Raw genomic sequence first — 18,910 nt, 5'->3', positions numbered from 1 at the left:
GAAAAAATGGGGAAACTTGACAAAGAAGGTGATAAGCAATTTTTAAGGACATTACTTTTTGGGAAAACATCTTATGCCGTGACTGTAAATACCAGGGGTGTCGTTTCGGGGGCGGGGGGGGGGCATTCTTGACTATATGGATATGGACCCCTCTTGCCCCCTCAATAAAAATTCTGGAGCTACTCCCCTGATAAATAACGTTTTGTATTTGTGACAGGCTTTGGGATTTACTAAACAATACTCATTATATTTTATATCCCGTCCCTCCAGCAATGGTTCCCAATTAATAGAAGTATAAGATTTTCTAAAGAGCGATGACATTAAGTATACGCGCACTTGTTTTTCTTTTTTTTATATCGAACTTTACTTCGGAAGGTAAGTAAAACAAAAAAGATAAATGCAGATGAAAAAAATAGAGAAACAGTTAATATTTGCAAAAGTAATGTATTCAGGTATGGAAAATGATTTTGAATAAAAAACAGTGGCTAAGCACATTAAACTATTTTTCATGTATAGGCTAGTGAAAAAAAATGTATTTTGCAATATTAAAAAAAAAAAAAAAATTTCGACCAATTATTCAATCCGTATGTGAAAAAAATTTGAAGGCATCAGGAATGTCTTGCGGGTGGGGGCTCAAGGACTTTTTTGGGTGGGGGGGGGTAGTCTTCTTGCTGATTTAAAATCCAGGCTCATCATCCAGATCTTATTACATTTCCTATTAAGTCTGACTTTTAAGTATGATTTTCAAAATTATTTCTGCTGAATATTCGGTTTAGGCGTTTCGGAGTAATTTTTCACATTACCCAGGGCTGCTCTAAACAGCCCATATAGACTAAAATCCGGCATTGTACGCGGGGTTGGCAGGAGCGTCAATTCAAACAAATGTAGGGGAGCTAAGCAAGGCCGTATTCTAGATTTTTGTTTCAGCGGGGGAGGGGTATTTTTCAGTGGGAGGCTGTTGCAAGAAGAACTTTAAAACATCTAAAATTTGTTTATATGCATTCTTGTTATGTTTTTGCGACTCGACACTCGAATATAAATTTTGAAGAGAGGAGGGGGGGCTAAAAACGTTTTAACCCCCCTGGACATGGCCTTGAAGCTAAGGCTCGTTACAACTTTTGATGAATGAAAAAAAATATGTATTTTCAAAATCTAGGGGGGTGGAATTCCAATTTCTTTCAATGAAGATACTAAAAAGGATATTTTTTTCAAAATTCGGGGGCAATTTCCCACCTCACCCCCGTGTGGTGGCTCCCGTGGGTAGTGGCGGATCCAGGGGGGCGAGGGGCGCGCCCCCTAGGATAGTCTAAATTAGTGTAATTTACTTAATTAACTCAAGTTTGCATTAATTAAACTTGCTCCTAACGCAAGTTTACTGGATCAACCTATTTTGCGCCCCCCCCCCCAAGAAAAATCCTGGATCTGTCCCTGCCCATGGGTGACAGGCAACTTGTAAATCGTAAAAAAATGGCACAGCTTTTCAAAAATGTGGCAAATCATATTTTATTTCAATCTCTAGGATTCCGGGGGGGGGGGCTCAAGTGGCTGGATGTGACCATTCAAACACTGTGCCTAATTTCGTTGACCTTCATGCAACAATCTTACTTAGAAGCCATGACCTAACAAAGTTTGTAGATTAGTGTCAATAATGCACTTTGGATTACTTGAATATGTGAGCCGTCACTGAATATCACTGACTTTGAATACCCATTAGAATTTGATAAATAACTGATCAATAATCGTAACTTGTGATTTTCGGACTGACTTCACTTGAGTTGTAGAATAATTGAACCACATTTGGAATTCAGAATATAATTGATGGCTTATGAATTTCAAAGCCTGACGTAATCATTCTATATGACAAGCTGATGCCATTGACGCTGTTTAACGCTAAGTCTTAAAGACTGAAAAAGGTAAGGAAAACTCATGGCCAAAATTGTATTTCAATATTATATTGTTTGTAATAAAGATGTACGTGCATCTATTACCTATCAGTGCTGTCAGTTCGCAGGGATTAATTCTCCATACCTAAGATTTTAAAAATAAATTTTTTGTTAGTATTACTGAAAATTACTTTGTTTGGTATTTCCAGTGAAAATAAAATTGAAAAAAAAAAAATTGTATCCCCATAGATTAAAAAAAATTATTTTGACCCCCTAAATTTCCATGAATTGGTGTCATTTGCTCACCACCGAGCGTTGTATGATGGTAGAGCACAAATAGGGAGAAAATTGCAAAAATATCGCACAAAACTATGAAAGACAAAATATTACGAAATGAGTACGAAAAAGGAAAAGTAAAACCGAAAATGCAAGGGCTCAAGACAAGGGCATAAGGCCGTATCTAGAGGAAAGTAATGGGTTTGACCCCCCCCCCCCACTCCCTCCCTAAATTTTTGTCCGACTCATAAAAAACGTAACAAAAATAAATATAAACAAATTTTTTATGCGTTTCGTAAATTTTTTTTGCACCTCCCCCTGAAAATATTATTTTGTAACCCTCCCCCCTGGAAAACATCTTGGATACGGCCCTGCGAGGGCGTATCCTTAGCCGATTAAACTTTTTCTCAAGAAAAATTTAGAGGCAAGGGGCTGTCTAGTCCCCCCACCTGGCGTAAGTATTGGAGCCCCACCTGTTTTACCACGCACAGGGCTTCCGCCTCACCATGCCTCTTTGTAATACGTATGACGAACTTCGCATCTTGCGTGGCATGCGCCCGGTTTACACAATTGTAGAAAGTAGGTAACTTTCGTTCTGAGCTGCCTTCGAAATGGATATTCCTTGGGCATGTTGTAATTTTTGGTCTTATTGATTCTTTGATAAGAGCATTGAACGAATCGTCCAACCATACAAAGTGCAATCCCATATCAACTGTTTTAACCCTACTTAACTTGTCAGGGAAAGCCGCAATTTTTATACCATATTAAGTTGTCTAGCCAATGTCACTATAAAATAGACCTTTTGATTCCTACCTTAGGTGTCCCTGTCAATCCAATGTTTATACCTTAGAAGAAGTTGTCAGGACCAAAATTAGAAGTTTATAATTTTGCGATCATCAGATGGCGTCCACACTCCTGATAACCTATCAGCAAGATCTTACCCATCCATGTATTGAATATCAAAAGGGGCCTTGTCGATTTCATTACTTTGATTACCTCCTCTAATACCTCCTCTTATACTTACTATCATTGATCTTTCACCATAGACACTATTTGATGGAGAGCTAAATCTGTCGCAGCCCCCTGAGCCCCTTCGAATTCCTAAAATTTGAGACAAAAGAGGAGAAACGGCCGTATAAAAACGTTGTTTTTCAGCTCTCTTCGCCCCTCTCGTCTAAGATAATCCTTGAATCTCCCTCCTAGATAACCTAAAATAGAATTACCGCCGTAATAGTGAAGACAAGGAGCGCTAAGTTTTTATGGTACTGTTGCACTTAATGGTACACAGCACTATAGACTGTCTGACGAATGTAGTGATGGAGACCCGTAAAGCGGGTAATTGCTATCTAAATTGATCGAAGAGCGTGATTTCTCATTGAATTTAAAATATCTAAACGGTTGTTTTTTGGGGTTTAGGGGGGGGAGGTACCTAGGTTAGGCTGCGTATTTAACATATGCTATGCTAAACCCCCCCCCCCCCTAACGGGCAAATATATTGCCCAAATTTGTTTCTAAACTATTATATGTTGATCCTATTTTCTTTTTTTTTATTAGAATTAACCAAACTTGACTTCTCTCGTGTGTACCATTAAGTGCAACAGTACCATTTATATTTTATGCGCTTGGCTGAGGGTTGTAGTTTTGATTCTAAAATGGTTCATAAGCCGTCTTTAAGTGGTTTTAAATGGTTGGATTTTAAATAGCAAAATGTTAAGAATTGCGCAGATAATTTTCAAGCTTTTTGTGCTTGGAGGGAGGAGGGTTAGATACCTGAAGTAGTGGCTGAGGGAGTACTGGCTTTTGAAACTAAATACTTTTTTCTTATGGACGATTTATGCGACCTCGGTGGTCCTGTGGCGATACCCTAGTGTTTACATTTTTCAAGTTTTCGAGAGAATCACTAAAAGCTTTTTTCCTTTTTGGAACAAGACAAATAGATGGAGATACATAATTTCCTCATTTGGTTTTCCAAACTCTGTTTTTTACTGTCTTTGCCACTTTGTATTCTGCTGGAAGTAGACACTAAATTTACCAGATTTTGGCTGTTTAAAACCGGTGAATTCTTTTTTTACCCCACCAGACACTAGGTTGAACCTCAGAAAGTATTCTAAATAGAAAACTTGTGAAGAAACCAATGGATTCGCCGTGTTAATGTTAGGGAAATGTGTAGTATGAAAAAAGAGACATGTTATAAAAGGTTTTCTTCATATGAAAAAAAAAATGTAATAGATTTGTGTTTCCAAGGAAAGCCAACCTTGTATTAAATTTTAAAAAGGAAGGCCATACAAGTAATTATCAGTAAAACTTAATTTTTCACGCCCGTTTGGCCAAAAAGTGACCAATAGAAATGCCTGAGGGAGTATGACGCTAGTTAACTTTTAAATCCTAGTAAACTCAGCATTATTAGTTTTCTTGTAAACCCACATAATTCTTAATTATAATATGTTCTTTTAACTTTAATATATAGCATAATCATGGCCATATCCAGGGGTGGGGGCTAGAGGGTTTGAACCTTCTCCTCCCAAAATTTTTGCCCAACTCGTAAACACCTATTAAAAATGCATATAAACAAATTTTTGATGCGTTTTTTAAAGATTTTTCGTCCCCCTCCTGAGTTTTAAGTTCCTTTATTCATCAATACATTTACAACACAAATCAACTGTGACATGATTTCCTCCGTAAGGCTCCGCGGTTAGGAAGGAACAGGGGACAAAAATAGCAACAACGAAAAATAAGCAAAATCCATTTTCATGAATTTTTGTGAATTGTCGTCACTAGTTACATTTAGGTATATGTCTCTTAAACTTTTGGTAAATCAAAAATGATAGAGTTATTAAGCTTTCAGGCAAGAATTTTCTATGTATGGGTGGTGCCATTCAACAATTGACTATATTAACCAATATAAAATGATGATATCAAAGTGACAAAATGCGCATGATGTATACTCCTAAATTGTGTTCAAAATTACGGTTTAGGGAATAAATTGTTGTGTATGTGTCAGGCTGTGGGGTCTCAGGTAATCAAAATTCCTGGACTTTTTTTCTCTTTTTTTACTTTTGTGTTCTACTTGTTATAAGTATTTACCATCTAATGAAATTCGAAATTATGAGCTCTGAATTTTCAAAATTTTATTTCTTTCAACATTTTTCATCCATTTAAATCTTTATACCCCTCCTTCCCTACGAAATTTTCAGGTACCCTTCCTCTTTGTGGTACCAACCTCATCAACTTAGAAAAGTGTCAAGCTAGGATAATAAAAACTCAAATAGATCTATGGTTCTCTATATAAAGAAGTTTTATAACTGAACAACATTCAAATTTGGACTAGGACCCAGTTCAAAACCTGGGAGCCATCTTGTCAAACATATACTCTAAGATAAGTAGAATCTAAGCCGAAGCCTCATAAATATGGAAAAGGTGACGAATGAACTTGATGACATGTTTCCAGGACCTAATCTAGGCTGAGGATCTTTTCCTCAATATTTCTGTCATCTAGCTCCGTGGTTCCCAACGTGGAACGCAGGCTCCACCGTTGGGTATGTCAATATTTTGGTGGGTCAGGGGAAAAACGTGCACCCTCCGGCTGACTATACTTTCAAAGCCTTAATTTTGAAAATAAAAAAATCATGGGAATGACGTCACATCCAAATGTATTTAAAGAGGGAAAAAGCTAAACTTGTGTTGCAATGACGTTATACATTGCATAAAAGGCGTTGCATTCGGACAATATTTTATATTAGTATAAAATATGCTTAGAGGACGACCAAAAAAGAGATACTAAGTTAATGGCCTATTAAGCTTCCTTTAAGCGAATACACGTAAAGTTTTGAATAATAAAATTTGAATATCACAGTAGATTTTAGAAATGCCTACATGGGGCATGGTCCAAAATAGGTTCGGAACCACTGATTTAGCTCAACTGCTTTCCCATTTTTAGGCCACAGTTTTTCTTTGGAGAGTGCATTTAACGAATTGAGGAATACATACTGAATCACGTGCACGTACGCTGGGAAGAGGGACTCTGGGCCTGCCCCTCAAAATCCTAAATTTTTCTCTATTTTTTGGCACAAATTATCATAATTTTAACGTTTTACGATAATAGATATAGTAACGTTTAACGTTTAATAACGGTAACGTTTTACAGATAGAGGATGAGACAATGCCAAAAGTCCAGATTTTAGGCGGTCTGAAACATCGGTTCTTCGGAAGAAGGAGGAGGATTTATTAGATGTTTTCCAGAAAAATTGTCTACGGATTGTTTTGGGTACCCTTTTGACGAACCGTTGGCTATATAAAGCAATTAGCAATTAGAAATTTTTTTTTTATTTGTCTTTCTAGGGCTATAATGAGAGAAAGGTTGGGATGACTGGGACAGGTTTTGTGGATGAAGGATGGCAGATTACAAAACATCGTTCTTTTTGGCCATCCGTCTAGGCACAAACAAAAAGCAGGTCATCCTCGAATAGGGTAGGAAGAGATCATAAGACTGGCGGATCCAGTGGGCTGGGTGCCCCCTCCCCCAAGTTTTTTTCTTGCGCCCTCATTCACTGTTGTTTTTTTTCACTCATTTTTAAAAATAAATTTGTCAATTTGGTGAATTATTGGGGCCTTTATCGCATCGCCCCCCTCCAAGATTTTTCTTATTGGTACCCTTGTCACATTGCCCCCCCCCACCCCAAGATTTTGCTCTAGATCCGCCCCTGGATCGTAAAGAAGGATGTAAAGGAAATTGTAACATCTGGGGAGGGGATAAATAGTGGAGCTTTGAATAGATTGGGTGAAGGAGGAGCGTGTGAATTCTTGTGGCTTAACTAATCTTGGTAGAATTCCTCTCATGTGCAGATAGCCGAGAGTGCCAATGAGCTGTTATTCACCTTAGCGGATAAGTAATCTTCCAACAATAAATAGAACTGAACTGAATGTGCAGGTATCCACGACTGCCAACGAGCTGTTATTCACCTTACTTGGGATGAGTTTCAAGTTCACTCAAGGCAGAAGCCTTCTCATTAGCATACTTTGAATACATATAGAGCGAGATTTTTCCATCTACTCGTTTTTGGGTTGCTATGCTTGTCTACCCGGAGAGTAAGCTAAAACAGCAGGTTCTTGAGGCACTAAGTAATACCCCTTAAGCGAAATACCTGTGTTGGGCGATATGTACTTATTTTCCTTTAGTTGATATCTACCATGTTTCTTATATGTGAAGAGAATGTACATTTCTATCGGAATATGTGACCTATGAAAAAGAGTGATTATCCCATTGTGCTAATTGGCTTGAATAGGATACTTTTGGATTCATAAGCGAGAACAGATAAAATCTGCTTCTATCTATGATCAAAAATGAATTTGACAAAATATTTTGACATTCTTCTTTCGTAATTTAAATGTAAATTTAATTTTTTCCCAATACCCCTATCTCTCCCTCCCTTCTTAGCACGGTCGCTAATTTGTGAGTGGTAATTCTATATTGTTGAATACCCCCTGTAACTTTTTTTTAGACCGACGAGGATTAATAGTGGGGACAAGGTTGTGTAGCCCAGCATGATGACTCCTTCTGAGAAGGAAATACGGTAAATATTTACCAAATCATATTATTGAGTTACAACTAAAGTGAATATACCACTTGATGCCTTTTTTTATGCTCTTTACGAATATAATAATTATTTTTGTCGGAAATGAATTTGAGCCCCCACCCCTATATATATATATATATATATATATATATATATATATATATATATATATATATATATATATATATATATATATATATATATATATATATATATATATATACGTATATACCAATTCAGGGTATATATTTGGGTAAATTTCTACCAAATCATATTATTGACTTACGCATAAAGTGAATATACCACTCGATGCCTTTTTTTATGCTGATTACGAATATAGTAACCATTTCTATCGAAAATGAATTTCAGCCCCCCCCTATATATGGCAATTCAGGGTATATATTTCTACAACCTAACTTAACCCTGAATTGGCATATAGAGGGGGGGGGGGCTGAAATTAATTTTCGATATAAATTGTTGTTATATTTATAATCAGCATAAAAAAGGCATCGAATGGTGTATTCACTTTATTCCTAACTCAATAATATGATTTGGTAGAAATTTACCTATATTTGCACATTAGGGGGGGGGGGGGAAAGTTTAAACTTAACTCTAATTTAAATCAGAAATAAAATTACACCAACCCACCTAATGTGCAAATATATACCCTGAATTGGTATATATAGGGGTGGGGCTAAAATGCATTTCCAACAAAAATGATTATTATATTCGTAAAGAGCATAAAAAAGGGCATCCAGTGGTATATTCACTTTAGTTGTAACTCAAAAATATGATTTGGTAAATATTTACCGGAAATACTAATAACAAACGAGTAATACCGCTCGATTCCCTGTTCAGTGCTCTTTCCAAATATAATATTTCAGGGTATTAGGCAATACCATCTTCAGGGTTCCTTCCATTTTAATTGACGTTTACTCAGTTTTGTATAGAGCCTAGGCCTATTTCTGGCCCCATTAAGGGGGGGACGAAATTGCTACAATGGGAATCAAGGTTTCTTGCCCCCCTCTAGATTTTGGAGAATACATCTTCGATATTTTCATTGAAAAACCGAAAAAAGGATTTTCTAGCTGATCACTATTAGTAAACATGAATCTGCAACCAAAATTAATAGGTTGGTGACTAATCATCCATCTTTGCTGCATTTTCAGTTTTTGAATATTGCGCTTCCAGTTTTCCAAGAACTATTCGGCTTCTTAGAGACAGTCTCTAAATTTGTGAGATAACAATCTTGTTAGCTCATTGAAACATGATTCTTAGTTAAATTTATAGCGAACAATGTTGTTATGCCGGATTTCGGTACAGATTATATGGGTTATCGCAATTCAAAAATTTTGATAATTAAATTTTGTTCCAGTCTTGTATGGTCTTATTAGAGTGAATGGCCAGTCTTGTATGGCCTCTCTAGAGTGAAATCTTTGGCATGTCACTGTTTAAAGTATTGGTCAGAAACCTTTTGTTTTGACTTGACGTGGTCTTTTTGTAGGCTATGTATCGGCCAATCAGCATGACACGGGTTATGCATATTATTTAGCCTACTCCCCGATACCAAGGAAAATATTAATAGGTCATATTTTGCTTTTTTCAAAAATAGGACACGAGAATCAGGCCAGCTTTTGAAAATTTTATTGCTAAACGCATTAATCTGAAATATTAAGTTTACCTTCCTCCTAAATAATTAGATTCTTTTATCTCTAAAACTTTCCTCCCGCCACCTCGTGTAAATCTCGGGACGCCACGTCTGCCGCATAGTTCCCCCATGCTTGGCACACTCCCTAAAACGCTTGTCACACTCCCAAAAATGCTTGGCATAGTTCCGCCATGCTTGGCACGCCCCACCATGTGTACATGATTATTAAGAAACAACTACCCCCCCCCCCCCGAAATTGAGATTTCCGGCCCAAATTCTTTCTTTTTTCAATGAACGTATGTTTCACGAAATGTAAAGCTACTAAATCAAAACCTTATTTCTTCGCCTTGTCTAAGCTGTTATTGTACAATACTGAGTCCTCCCACCCCCTGCTTTCATTAGCTCAGTTTCAATGAGATGAATAATCAATGATTGGAAATACTTTATTCGCAATTTCTCCTTCTTACAGCTGTTGTATTTTACATGAATCTTCTCTACCTTTCCAGATTTCAGTTTACCCTGATTGAGGCAGCATTGCCATGTCTAATGTTATTTATGCTCCAAAGTGTCGGCTTCTATGACTCTGTTCATTTATTGACTTTCTTAAATACATAGTCGAAGAACGTTGTTTGTCTTATTGTTCATCAATAGTTTGTTAGTCGTTCCCATGCTTGCTAAGACTATAATTTTATTTGCTTTAGTCATTAGCTTAAGTCATGTCTGTCTGGAGTGGTGGATCCTTTTAGGAAGGCTATGGTTTTCTATTTCAATGTGCCAAAGATGAGCTTGTATAAAACATTGCTATTTAAAGTAGTATGACATAAGCATGGCCGTCCAAAATCAAAACACCATTCCCTGCAAATAAGAAAAATTCGAGTTAAGCGGTATTCACACCATGTACATAATTTTCTATGCTAAGCAGGGTTGCCACCCAGTGAAAAGTCACTAGATTTTAGTAATTTTTTGGTTTATTTGGTGATTTTCTTCAATAATCTAGTGATTTATCTGCTGATTTAGTGATTTTTATTTAGGCAATATAAAAAATCACTAGAAATAGTGTTACATCACGAGGTGGCAACTGTGATACCGAGTGGTTAAACTACGTTACGTTATGCTTAACGTTTCCCACTTAACAAATCCTTTCACACTAGGTTAAAACAAAAATCCAAAAAGCCATCATAATCATCGTCTAAAATAATCACAATCATCAAAAGCAAACTATTCCAAAATTAAAATGTGAAATGGAGATAGAGATTCAAGCTCTGATCAAGTGTGAAAGTGTTTTAGGAAAAAATTACTAATTTGTTTTCAAAATTTATTGATTGCTTATCCAGAACTTCCGTCTTTTTGCTGCTGCATTTACTCTTACTTGCCATAACATAAGCTTACGTAACGTGAATTCTAAGTAGCCTAGATCTCAAGTGTACTTAGTAATGCCCAAGTTCTGTACATAGTTTGCTCTATAAGATTACATAATGTAACACAAAGTCTCAAGCTATGCTATGTACTTCTCAAGCTATTCTATGCTATGCTATGTACAATACTAGTCAAGTATTGGAACTTATTTCCAACATTGTTATTGTTGGTTCTTCAATGACTCCTTAGAAATTTCCCCTTAAACATTAAGCATGTTAAAAAGCAAGAATAATAACATAAATTTGTTTATTAAGTTTTTGAGAATTAATTTTATCACCTGAACTAATTATAGCTAAAAATAATTTTTGCTGCTTCGAAACATTTCTTAACTTCGTTATTTTTTATTTACACAAGGTTCAATATATTTACGTAAATGTAGTAACAAGCCTCTGTGGTAATGAGCCTTTAATCCACCTTGCATTGTTGTAATGAGGACAAATTAGGTGACAAACTGTTAATTAAAAAATAAGATACCTAATTCGTCGTCTTTAATCTACTATTTGACCTAGTATTCTTTTTTTTCTTCTCAGAAAACGTTTAGAGACAATCACGGAGTGCTATATATTCTAGTAAAACTGACAGTTGAAATAATGTAGCACTAACGAATAATGAAAACTGACAATGCAGAACTGCATATAGATCTTTTTAACTCTAGTTGGGCAGCTTCATATTTGAAGCAAAAATAGTGGAAGTAAAATTCCCCAGGTTTAGAGATCTCCTTTTGAACATGTTCTCTTGGGTCTCCGTGTTTTAGGACTAGGTTTGCAGTTGAGACCACAGCAGAGACGTGCACGGGGAAGAGGTCTTCAGATCCCTGCACCTCTTGCAACAATTATCCCTATATAATCGCTTATATTTTCCACGTAATCTGAAGATTGTTTTTTCTTCAAATCTTTGCCCTCCCCTTCGAAATAAGTCGAACATCATCTTAGGATATTATGATAGCTCTAGATGCCCAAGAATTTAAATCTTAATAGTTGATGCAGCAGCCAAAACCTCGTGTTACATTTTTGAAAAGTTTCCAGAAACATCAAAACTTGTTATAATATGATGGAAAAGCTGAGTTAGTCTCAGAGATCAAAACCATTCTAAAATTTAACAAAATCAACTAATCTCTGATTGTTATAGAACGTTTTTTTTTCGCATTTCTTTGAAGAAGCTCATTGCAAGTTTTGATAATCTGGCAAAGAGGTTTGTAGCTTGAGCACATAAATAGATGTTAAAAAAGCACTATGTCTATGAGGTTCTAATGTAAATCTCTACTTCTGAAAACTCACGGCAGCCCCAAATACTGCGTATGCCTCTTCAAAACCTAATCTGTACGTAGCGTCACTCTTTGGTCTGTCCCCTGACGTCCACAGTTTCTCAAAGAAAACTTTCATTGTGTCTTATCCCTACCCAATTAGAGGTTGGTATGCTTTCATTTGGACTGGATGGACTACAAAAGAAGAAAAAAAAAACAATCTTGTATAGTTTATATCAGTGGTGTAATTTCGTCGAAATCCTGGGGGAGGGGTAAATTTGGAGACAATTTTCCCGAGTCAAGTGAAAATGACAGCAAAACTGAAAAATGGACCATATAGGCTAGTACTTACCATAAAGACAAACATACTAAATTATAACTGACCCGTTTCTGTGGATGCTTGAATTATGTAGGCTTATCTTAGTTTTGACAAGTTTTTTAATGACGCTATAATTCAAAGGAGGGGGGGGGGTATGGGGGGCATTTACCCTCCTACCTCCCCCATAGTAATTGACTCCCCTGTCTATGATCCTTCATCCGTAATTTGTGAATTAACCATTTAAATATGTGTCTTATTTTAACCTTAGAAAGGTAGATTGAACAACGTTTTCGTAGAATGCGGTTCAATCCCGCTTTCTAGGGCTACAATGGGATAAACGTTGAGATGGCTAGGACACGTTCTGCGGATAAAGTATGAAAGATTATCGAAGATCGTCCTTGTCAGCTAACCATATAAAGGGCCAAATGAAAAACCATTTCGTCCGCGAACGGAATGGGAAGAGGCCCTAAGAAAAGATTTAAGGGAAATTGGAACTTCCTGGAAGGGTGTAAAGAGGGAGACTGAATAGATTGGGATGGAGGAGTGTGCGTAGCTGTGTTGGCCTCAGACGGCTTGGTGCTGCAGTGAGTTGTTAGTAGTGTAGTACTGTTTGTTATACGAACATCTTAAACAATTCTTAGACAAATCCTCCAGAATTATATACTAAAATGCCTAAAACATATAGCATAATTTCCTCGGTCACTCGAAACGCCCACGTTTCAGTGACATGCTAGACCTGTATACTTACCGTGACTTCTAGTAACTTGAACATAGTTGGAAGACTCGCCTTCTTCCTATTCTTGAAAACTTTTTTTTTCAACTGCGAAATAAAAACCCTGGACCTTGTTTATTCTGCTTTTTGCATCGTCACTACTTCCACCATGCTGACTAATTCTACCAATGTAAGGGAATCAATCCTCTCTGTTGGCCTTCTCATTATTGAATTTCACTTGTTCCTCCTCATATACATGATATACAGCACAATAGTAATATTGTAGATTAGGCATTATATCCTCGTAAGGCACGTATGCTGAATTTTTGGTCGGGAGGCCCGATAGCAAAAAGAACACTTCATTTGAAAGTTTGAATAAATAGTGCCTAGCAATTCGGGAATATTTGGAATTTTGGAGGGATGATCTGACTTCCAGCCCAGTGGCGGATCCAGGGGGGCGAGGGGGCGCCCCCCTAATGTAGTCTCAAGCAGTGTAATTTACTTAATTAACTCAAGTTTGCGTTAATTAAACTTGCTCCTAACGCATGTTTATCGGATCAACCCATTTTGCGCCCCCCTAAATTTTTTTTTAGGATCAACCTATTTTGCCCCCCCCCCCCCTAAAAAGATCCTGGATCCACCCCTGTTCCAGCCCTGGGTAGTTCATACCTTCATATATAATATTGTACAATTGATATGCAATAAGTTGTAAGTATACAAGAAAGAATATATCCCATACCCAAAATCTCAGGTTGATTTTTCAAGAACTTTCAAAAAGTAACTGAATATTTTTAAAGTTACTAATAAAATGTGAATACCGTTGAAATCAACTATGACTGTAAAAATAAAACAAGTAATGATTAAATTATTTTGAGTTTCGAATAATAGATAAAAATGAAGCTAAAGAGACAGGACCGTATCTAGGATTTATTTCGGGGGGGGGGGGGCACAAAATATTTTTTCTGGCAGGGTTACAAAAAAAATTAATTAAAAAAGCATCAAAAATTTGTTCACATTCATTTTTGTTCCGTTTTTTCGAGTCGGACAAATTTTTTTTTTTTGGGGGGGGGGGGGTCAAACCCCCCACCCCCCACCCAAGATACGGCCATGTACATCCGGCCTTGTACGGCCTGGATACATAAAAACAACTATAACATGCAAAGAATGAAAAATTGTCTCTTTGTCAAAACAAAAATAAATCAAAAATCGACAACCTTTCATAAATTATCGTCATAATGTAATGTAAATTAGTCACTTATGAAGACATTAGTAATAAAAATTTTATGGGTGATTTGGATTAGCGTCCAGAGATTTGACAAAATTTAGGATTTCAGGGGCCCCGATCTTCTTGTCGCTATTGTAAATCAACACTGTAATGTGCATTTATTTCGCAAAAGATAAAAAGCATATTAAAAAGAAAAGACAGTAAAAACAAAATAGACTGGAAAAGTTAGGTGTAAAGTAAAGTAAAATTGTGCAATAAATATAAAGGGTGTGAAAAATATAGACAGTTAAAATGGAAAATAGGATTATCTGTGTTGCGGTACTTGCCTTCTTTTACGAGACCAATTATAAAAAAAATTTATTTACAACTGAAAGCAAGGAGCAACAATAAAACTTAAAACGAATAGAATTAATTCCGTATATGAGGGGGACTGTCCCATCCTCGACCCTCGCTCTATACGCTAAAGTCTTCAACTTCTTTAGGAATAGTTCTCATTCAAATTCAGCGGATTTTGTTTTTGATATCTCTTCCTTTAAGAATTGTGACTAAAAGACAAACTTTATCGAGAAGAGCAAGGGTTGAGGAAGGGACAGCCTCACTCATATACGGAATAATTTTTGTCCATTTTAATTTTTTGTGTTGCTCCTTATCTAGTTTATTTTACTTAACTTCATTAGTATTCCTTAGCTTTTTATTTAATTTCTGACTGTTTTATAAATCATGCCAGGAAATCCTCTTTCCAGGAAAAAAGGGCACTATAATTTTTTATTTCTAACAAGACCGTACCCAGTACTTTTTTCGGAGGGGGTCTTACTATTTTTTTTGGGGGGGGGCTACACAAAAAACCTCAAAAAACACATACAAAATTTGTTCATATCCATTTTTGTTACGTTTTTACGAGTCAGACAAACATGGGGGGGTTTCAAACCCCCCTCTGGGTACGGCCTTGATTTCTAATCAAATGAGCCTCTCTCGATTTTCTAAGATCACTTGTTCTATACGATCGCCTATGGGGAAAAAAAATGGTAATAAACACGCATCCGTAATCTCTTCTGAAAAAAAATTCAAAATTTCACATTTTTGTATATAGATGCTTGAAATCTACAGTTTGGTTCTCTGATAAACTGAATCCGATGTGTGATTTTCATTAAGATCGCTTTACTTTTTGGGGGCATTTCTCCCCTTTTTGAAAATTGGGTAAATTTTCTCAGGCTCGTAATTCAAGGATAACATTAAACTTAATGAACTTTATATATATTTGGAAACAATATAACAATATAAAAGTTCAGTATTTTTAAAATGTATCTGTTGGTATCAAAATTTAGTTTTTTAGAGTTTCGGTTGCTATTGAGCCGACTCGCTCCTTACTTACAGATCGTTATCACGAACTGTTTGATGTTGACTAAAATAAGAATTTGTAGAATAGGCTACGAGAGCATATATTAACCGTTCACGATATATCGGCCAAACAATCCCAAAAAGCCTTGAGCAAAGTAGCTAATTCGTTTTCATGCCCAATCAAATTTTAAAATAAGGGTTTCTTAAAACCCAACAATGATTACATAATTTATAGCCATTGCGAAGTAACTTTGAGGGTTCCGTGAAATTAAATAGAAGTTCAAGCCCAGGCCTGGACAAGAGTTAGAAGCCTACATTTTGATAATTCCATTTGGATGCAGAAAGTATGACCGTACCGAAATTTTGGATTCGTGGGAGGGGTGCTCAATGACGGAAAAGTTTTTGCTACTTTTCAAGATACCACTAGTCACGCGAGAAGTGAAGTTTCGTTAATGCTAATGAAATAAAACAAAATACGATGAAAATATAATAGTTCAGAAACAAATTTGGGCTATATATTTGCACATTAGGAGGGGGTGGCGGTAAAGCATAGCATATATTAAATACGTAACCTGACCTAACCCAACCTAGGTACCTTTTAGTCCCCCTAGACCCCAAAAGACTAAAGTTTGAATATAGTTCCTGGAGTGAGAAACCATTTGTAATGCATATCTTTATACAGCGTCTCGTATAAGTACCGGGTAATCGCTATCTCAGCTTTGCTCTTCTCGACGCGTGACTACTGGTATCTTGAAAAGTACCAAGTTTTTTTTAGCCATTACATAACCAAAATGTACCTTTTATATCCTTACATAATTATATTACATATTATATAATTTAATTATGATATATATATATATATATATATATATATATATATATATATATATATATATATATATATATATATATATATATATATATATATATATATATATATATATATATATATATATATATATATATATATATATATATATATATATATATATATATATATATATATATATATATAATATTTATAGAACATATAATGTGCTTTATGTAAATTTTGTGCTTGCAGAGGGGTAGGGGTTGAAATCCTCATCCATCCTTTGGGCCCTGCCTTGTTATTAAGGGCAAAATCCGTGCATGGATTTTTTTTTCCTAGGCGGGAAGGAGGGCTCAAGCGCCAAAAAATTGCGTTTTGCCACTCATCATTGATTTTATTTTTGGGTGGGGAAGGGGAGGGTTTGATGACCAATGGATAGGCCAACTAATCCTTGAGTGTAAGCACTACGGCTTTATGCAAACTTTTTGCAAAACACTGATTTTGTATTGGCTAAAAAAGAAAAAATATATTGTTGATTTGCACAAATCTCAGTGCATCAAGTCCTATCTCTTCTGCATTCGCTTCTCACAAGGTTATAAGATAAGTTAGACGGTAAATTTTGCCAAGCGAAAACTTCCAGGTGACGTCGCTCTGGATTTTCCCTGGTATGTCTAAAACTCCCTAGTCTTTCCAGAACTTAAAAAAGGTCTTCTTGGATAAACTTGAAGCTTTTATTTACTTCAAGAAAAATTTGACCCTGTAAAATATGAATATCAAGTCTAATCCGAAACAGAAGCGAACCGATAACTCACCCCCCCTCCCCCCAAAAAAAGAATCACTGGGTGATGGAAATCGGAATGGCAAAGCAATTATTTCATTTCTAGTCAAAACCTAGCTTAACGGCATGCCCCTTAAGTCCGGCTCAGTCAATTACGCATTTATTCACTTTTTCGATCTTTGCCATAAAACATATGCATGTTTAGAGAAGCAGGTGGGGGGGGGGTGGAATTTTTATAGATTCATTCCTCTTGAAGTAAACTTTTTCAAATTATAGATTGAAAGACTTTCGAGATTGAAAGCCGATGTAGACATTTTCAATTTTAAAGTTATTTTGATATAGAAAAGAAAGAAACTTCTTTTCTTTAAAAAGATACAAAAATGAAAATTGGTACTTAATGATCTTGTTCGTAAGAGGAAAAAGGAAGATAATAACTGTTAACAATCTTCAAGATTAATTAACGTCGCTTCTAGCATCGGATGGTCTACTTACTCTCTTAAATTATATTAATTTTCAAAATTAGTATTACAGTATACTGGGGCTGCCTAATTTAAGCTACATTCTATCGCAGACAAGATGTTACTTAACAGCTTGCTACCGTTGCACTGCAGATGGCGCCTCTGGACGTTAAGATGAATAATTGTTTTCTTCTCCTTAGTATTCATATATTTGAGTGTTTGTTTGGGATCGATTGTTCTCATAAGAAGTTTTCGATTTCTGTGAACAATCGCTACCAGTCTCTCATCCTTTCTTGTTTCTAGTATAAACATGTTATCTTTCCTGTCCTCTTGAATTTGTTGTTCAGTTCATAGGCTTTTAAGGAATTTCGAAGTGTTTTCACTACCTACCACATTCTTAGACCTTTTTCTTTTCTCACAAAATGCTTAAAATGCCCAGAGGGGATACTTACCTTGGGCACAGAAATTTTAGGGGCGCAAAGTTTCAAAATAATAAACTAACGGTTATAATCATATTGTGATATATGAAATTTTATTTTTATTAAGATAAAGTAGGGTGCGCAGTTACTAAATGAAAAAAATTAATAAATTATTTATTAATTAATATATAAAAATAATAACAAAACAAATTATTAATTAATTAGTAAAATGAAACCGATTTTGTTACTAAATGAAAAGTTTGTTAAAATTTGGCCTGAAAATCTTTTGGGAGACATGGTAGAGAGCACTAATCGAGATTCTGCCCTGGGCGCAAGAGAGGCCAGGGACAGCAAGAATTAAATCTAACTGTTTTCAATCGGTGGAGTGAAAACACAGTTCAAGTTTATATTGTATTTATTTGTATGATAGATTTAAAGAGGTTTACCACCCTTGGAGTGGCTTACTTTTCCGGATTGTTTGGGTTATTGAGTTTTAATTTGCACGTATTTGCTCCTGTTTTTGTATGTTTTTGTATTTTTTTGTTTATTTTTTTTCTTTCTGTTATACTCCATCATCAAGCTTTGTATTTTAGATGGGTTATAAATTAATTAATTAATGAAAAACAGGACAACAATATGCAGTCATGTAGTTTTGGTAGTTGGGGATGCTAAATTTAAATAAAAGAAGCGTGTGTGAAATTTGGGCAAAACATAAGCTAAAAACCTAAGAGCATAAGAAGGCGAATATTTTTCTTCGAAGGTGTATTTTTCATCATGAATCAATAGATTGTTAACGTTTGATGTTTACGGA

General features: G+C 35.7%; 1 protein-coding gene across 5 annotated transcripts in view; it reads left to right on the top strand.

The window, feature by feature from the left end:
• Egfr (epidermal growth factor receptor) overlaps window positions 1–18,910 on the top strand; it is a 202,134-nt gene that overhangs the window by 79,873 nt on the left and 103,351 nt on the right. For 2 of the 5 annotated variants that reach the window (XM_089098375.1, XM_089098374.1), the window contains exon 1: window positions 7,329–7,407. The exons of the other annotated variants lie outside the window; for them this stretch is intronic. The gene's annotated coding sequence lies outside the window, so the exon portion shown is untranslated. Of the gene's footprint in view, window positions 1–7,328; window positions 7,408–18,910 lie in introns of those variants that run through there. 5 annotated transcript variants of the gene reach the window in all.

Source organism: Artemia sp. Qi Xiang Cuo, chromosome 12, assembly GCF_049724085.1.
Source record: "Artemia sp. Qi Xiang Cuo chromosome 12, ASM4972408v1, whole genome shotgun sequence".
Lineage (NCBI taxonomy): Eukaryota > Metazoa > Arthropoda > Branchiopoda > Anostraca > Artemiidae > Artemia > Artemia sp. Qi Xiang Cuo.
Note: the sequence above shows the minus strand (reverse complement) of the source record. Positions and strands in the feature narration are given on the sequence as shown.